We start from the raw sequence: 6,000 nt of genomic DNA on the forward strand, positions 1-6,000 counted from the left end.
AGGAGCAGAGAAAAATAAGAGTTGCATGTAAGTGGATAATGGATTATCCACACCAGCTTGAGAATGGGCAGCTAGTTACCACGTCAGGGAGACACTGGCAGGAGGGAGCAGAAAGAAAAATGTCTAACTCCTGGGGTTAAGTAATGGAAGAGGGTTCAAACCCTAGGCTACCTCTGGAGCTAGATAAGACACAAATTACCAGCTTGGATAAGACCACCCGTCTCTAGGGCTGAGGAGTAACTTGAATGCAATGCTTTGGGGCATTTCCTGTATCTCTATTCCTGTGCTGTTAAGCCTTCGTTTTTATTATTCCTTTCCATCATCTTGGGGTTTCCCTAGACTGTGATAGTAGAAAGATCTCTTCATACATCTCAAACCTCAGTAGCTCACCCATAACTCCTCTCAACCCTCCTTTCCATATTTGAATCCTACCCAACGTTCAGAGCCCATGTTCAAAGCCCATGTTCAGAGCCCATGTTCAGAGCCCATGGTGCTATGTTGGCTAAGCCCTTAAACCCTCCCACTTCTGTGCAGGTCCTCTGGCCATGGTGAGCCTCTAACATCCCTGAACTTGATGCTATTTGAACTGCCCTTCCCACGCTGTCTCTAGCCTTTGCATTCGAACATCCTTCCCTTGTGAATATAAGTACACATTTGCCTGTGCTGTATTCTTCCCAATACCTTGCTTTCTTAGGAGAGAATATTAATTCATTTTTGATACCCCCAATGACTGATTCAAATTAAGAAACTATTATTGAGGAAGTGCTTACACCCCCCCTAAACCTTTTTCTCCCTCCCCCTCTCCTCCCTTCTCTCTGATACTTCAGATGCACAATAGCATGGCCTCACACATTCGAGACCATGCCCAACCTGCTAGGTAGTTGCTGGGATCTGAACTCAGGTCCTCATGGTTAATAATCAACCACTCTTACTCTTTGAGCCATCTTTCTAGTCCCCTTACTTTAAGAAATAAAATTATTAGATTGAAGAATCACAGATCTCTTTTTATTTTAACCAAGTTATAAATCAACATTGCTATTTAGTAAAAAATTCTGCTTCTTTCCAAAATATAAGCAAGTAACTAAAATGACCTTTCGGAGTCTGTTCCGGAGGCTGACCTTCTGCAGCCTGTGTTCTTGTCTATTCTTACCCTCGTCTTGGCGCCTGGCATGTTAGGGTTCAGGCCTGACTCTGGCAGATATAAAGGCAAAGGAGCCTGCATCCCCTTAAGAGATGTGTTCTAATAAAAAGGAAATGGAACTAGTAGCAGGAGCTTAAAGTCTACAGTTCAGGAAGACATGTATATAACTGTCATGCTTCAGCCAAAGTTACACAGGGCTTTTCATGTCAACAGTCTTACAAACAGGTGTAGTACTTGATTTTTATGTCAATTAGGGAATGTGGCCCAGTTTCTTATCTCAATGGCAATAGTGATCCTACGGAAAATATGTGTCAAATATTTAAGCTAGAGGTTTGTAGCACAGCAGAGAGCCATTCATAATGTGCCTGAGCCTCACCCGATTGGACAAAGGTCTTTAGAACAATGGCTGAGGTTTTCCAAAGCAGGAATTCTCAAGACTGTAACCTAAAGTCTAGTGCCTGTGGGATCTGAACTCGAGACAACAGTATCCACTTTCACCAGAACATTCGACTTGCCAGTACATCTTACGTTTGTGTGTTTAACTTGCCTATTTCCACACTGCATGAACCAGCCCCTTAACTCTATCTGGAAGGTTGTTATAGTTAACAGATGATCCAACTTCAGAAGCATCGATGTGTGCAGAGAGCAGAAGCTCCTCTGCTTCAGTGCCATGTCATGGTGAATCATGCCTTCCTGAGACTATAATTTCAAACACAGTTTCCAAGGAATGCCCCTTCCCCACCCCAATGCAGGAGGCAGACAATTTTATTCCCTGTGTGGCACTTTGAAGCTGCCTAGGGTTGTCATGAGTGCTTTCCACCTTCTCTCCAGCCCGGTCATATGCCTTCCCTCCCCACTCTCAGCATCTAGCTTACCATTTGAGATGCAGTAAGTGCTCAATAGTTAAATTGGCAGGAGCTGAATATGTTCACACTACTCCATTAGAAGATGGAAACCCCACAAAAGGAGTGTCCTGGGCCAACCCCAGGGACGGAGATGATGCAAAGACTGCCCCCACTCTCAACTTTTCCCTTCCTCTCTTTCCATTAAATCTCATTCCTGCTTGGTCCCTCTGCAGCTGGCCTGGATTGACATTTACCAACAATTATAACCAGGCCACTGTGTGGAGAGTCCTGTGCTCAGGGCTAAAAGAAGGAAAAGGAGACTTCCAGGTTCTTGGTTCCTTGGACTCTTACGCCAATGAACACTTTCCTGCACCCACCTCAAACATCTGTCCTCATGTCTGTCTTCCCCAACACCTACACCACCTCTGAGGTTTCAGTTCCCATCGGCCACTTGTACTCAATCACCTCCTTCTCCCTTGGGGGCAGTGTCCTTTGCTCCAGCCCTCTCCTATCCCCCTTCTCCAATCACTTCTCTGCTGCCCGCTAATGGAAAACTCCAGCTCTCCCAAAGCCACTTCTGTCTCCTTGCTGTTCATTCTCTAGTCATTGAAACAAGATGAAAAGCAAATGTTTCTCTCACTGGTTATTTTAAATTCAGGACGTTCCCTAAACCAACACTACATTTGCCTGGGAAATCTAATCCTTCTTTCTAGGGTGACTGTTAGGCCACTTCCTCTCCTTCCTCAGGCCTCTGACAGCTTTCTTTCCTTGTTTTCAAGACCTCATGTCATAAATTACAGAAAAAATAGTAATTCTAAATAGAGGTGCACTATCTCAGGACCAACAACAACCCTGCAGTATGCCGACAGGACCCAGGAGTAAAGGACCTTGCTACCTGCCAAAGTCACCCTCTCTCCAGCCAACCATCTTTCCTGATTCAAGCCCTTGCCCCCACAGCATAATGTCTCCCTTGATGGGTTATCAATCAATAGATTCATATGCCTCAGTATGGCATTTAAGTATACCCCTGAGTCTGTGGCCCTTTCTAGCCAGTTTGCCCATTTCTCTGTTCCTTCAGAGACTAGAGCTTGACTCTCTTCTAGTCCCATACTTTCATTCTCTTCCCAATACCTCTTCCTTGTCAAGCACATGATCTTGGTGACAACACCAAAGGTGCATTCCCAGCCCTGCAGCAGACCACCCACAGGGGCCACTCTGTCTCCACTCCCTGGAAACTCTGCAGACACTAAGACACCAGTCTCCCTCCCTCTCCCCACAACTTTGTGTCAGCCACCAATACCTGGAGGCACTCTCTACCTGGGAACCTGGCCTTCCTTTTCCTTTCACCTTCTCTGTCACAAACTCCTGAATCTCATCCCCAGCCCTGTGTAAAAGACAATCTGTAACTGGGTTCCCCTCTCTCTCCACTCCTTTCCCTGAGGAATCCTCACAGCAAACCCATCTTTCCATCTTCCTGTGGACCCTCACATCCCTAGCCTTCTAGCCCAACCGTGTTCCTTTCTATCATACCCTAATATCAAGAATCATACTCTTCCTGGGACTTCTAAGGGCTACAACATTATAGAAACCAGAAGCACTTCCTGCCAGAAACCAATGCACACCTCACCCTCCTATGATCCAGAAAAGACAAAAAAAAAAAAAACCAAAAATCAGAAAACTCACCCAATAAAGACAAGACCAGACATAAACACCTAAGATTATAAGCATCCCAAACACAGATACCTAAATGCCATCATACAAACACAATCTACTACATCTAGAACATTATGTCTCCCCTAGAGCCCAGAATCCTACTCTAGAATTCCCCTGAGAATTTCTACATAGCTGAGGAACAGGACAGAGACCTTAAAATAGCTTTTATAAATATTATAGAGGTTCTTAAAGATAAAATAAACAAATCTTTTAAAGAAACCTATGAGAGCAGAAACAGTGGAATGAAATGAAGAACATGGTTTAGAGCTGAAAGTGGAAATAGAGTTAATTTTACAAATCCTAACTAGGGGAAATTGGAAATGAAAATTTTAGGAACTTGAACAGAAACCTCAGAGGCAGTGCTCACTAACTGAATATAAAAGATGGAAGGCAGGATCTCAAACATTGAAGAAAAGATAAGAAATGAATACCTTGGTCAAAGAAAATGTTAAATCTAAAAATATCCAGGCAATCTGGGGCACTGTGAAAAGATCAAATCTATAAATAATAGGAATAGAGAAAGGAGAAGAATCCAGAAAATAGTTTCAAAAAAATCATAGAGGAAAATGTCCCTAACCTAAAGGAGATGACTATCAAAATACAAGAAATATGCAGAGGGCTGGAGAGATGGCTCAGCCGTTAAAGGCTAGGCTCACAACCAAGAAATATGCAGAATACCAAATATACTGTAACAGAAAACAAATTCCATTCAGCAAATCATCAAAATACTAAATGTGTGGAACAAAGAAAGAATATTTAAAAATACAAGGGGAGAAAGCTATGGCTACCGCTGCGATGCTGTGTGCTGCGCGGGCTCTGCGACCTCGGAGCTGAGCTGAACCTCTACGGAAGAAGAAGAAGGTAGACCCTAGAAAGGATCAAGCAGCAAAGGATCGCTTGAAAAAGAGGATCCGAAAACTGGAAAGAGCCTCCCAAGAACTGGTTCCTATTGAAGATTTTATTACCCCTGTGAGGTTCTTGGATAAATCAAGACAGCGACCTCAGGAGGAGCATTCTTTTGAGGAGAGTGAGCGGAGAGCTCTTCTGCTGAAGAGGTGGGCACTGTATAAGCAGCAGGAGCATGAGATGGAGAGGGACGCCATCAGAGCCATGCTGGAAGCCCAGCAGGAAGCCCTGGAACAGCTGAAACTTGAGTCTACAGAGCTCTATGCTGAAGCCATAAAGCGGGACACCAGCCTATTCCCCTTTGAGAAAGAAGGGCCACATTACACACCGCCTGTCCCTAACTACCAGGCCCCTGAAGGCAGGTACAATGACATCACCAAGGTGTACACACAAGTAGAATTCAAAAGATAGAACTGAAAACTGCTATCCTCAGAACATGCTGGCCCTAGGAGTCTGGACAAGCAATCTAAAGTCTACTTTCCACAGATAAGTCATCCCAGGAACAAATAAAGGGTAATCAAAAGTATCTCTGTCATTTATTTTAATCAAAATGAATTTACCTAAGTTTGACTGCGGTTTTCGGATGCTGGTAGAACAGTGACAGAAAGACAAGAAGAGCCTTCCAGTAGGATGCGGCTGAAAACTAAAGATCTCAGTTGTATTCTGAACTGTTTGCAGAAGGCACCTGATAACCCAAAGATGAAAAGCATGCTGGGTAAGTGTGACAAAGGAAGCTGGACCTTCGCTGGGGGCGGTCATCTGCAAAGTTTCCCCTTGGGTTGCCAAGGTGAAGGGGGCCTTTCAAGAGTAGAACAAGTCAGAAACACAGTGAAAACTGCTCTGGCCTCCAGACGAGGATGAGACAGGCCCAAGACTCGCATTTGCTACAATTAATCAGAAACAATCCCAGTGCCTGGAAGACTGAAGCAGAAAGACTGCCAGGAGTTTAAGACTATCCCCCAAGGCACAGCTTGAGGCCCTGTCTCTGAAACAAAACCAAAACTCTGAACTAGGGAATGTAGTGTATGTTCCAGCTGCCATAGTGCAGGCATCTTGCACAACAACAGGTTTTCCAGATCTCCCCAAGTTTAGTTCTTAGCACGCTTGATTTCTCCCTTTGATTTGCAGGTCCAAAGAGATTGCTTCTCATCTTATGGCACATCCATGTTAGTGTCCAACAAACTTAATGGTCTCACTGTAGCCTAATTACATCCTTAAACACCCTGCTTCCACACTCTGGGATGCTGGAGGTTAGGACTTCAACATGTGATCTCAGTGAGGAGGGTTTGGTCCAATGGCAATATACTGCCATTTTTCCTAGTAACTTGAGGTGCAACTTCAGAAAGGCTTTAGCTTCTTAAGCTCTTCAGTGCAGATAAGCCACTGTCTCACTAT

General features: G+C 44.3%; 1 pseudogene; it reads left to right on the plus strand.

The window, feature by feature from the left end:
* The first annotated feature begins 4,479 nt into the window (after positions 1-4,479).
* Positions 4,480-5,131, plus strand: Mrpl40-ps2 (mitochondrial ribosomal protein L40, pseudogene 2; annotated as a pseudogene).
* Positions 5,132-6,000: the final 869 nt, after the last annotated feature.

The sequence above is a fragment of the Rattus norvegicus genome, chromosome 15 (genome assembly GCF_036323735.1).
Source record: "Rattus norvegicus strain BN/NHsdMcwi chromosome 15, GRCr8, whole genome shotgun sequence".
NCBI classification, from domain to species: domain Eukaryota; kingdom Metazoa; phylum Chordata; class Mammalia; order Rodentia; family Muridae; genus Rattus; species Rattus norvegicus.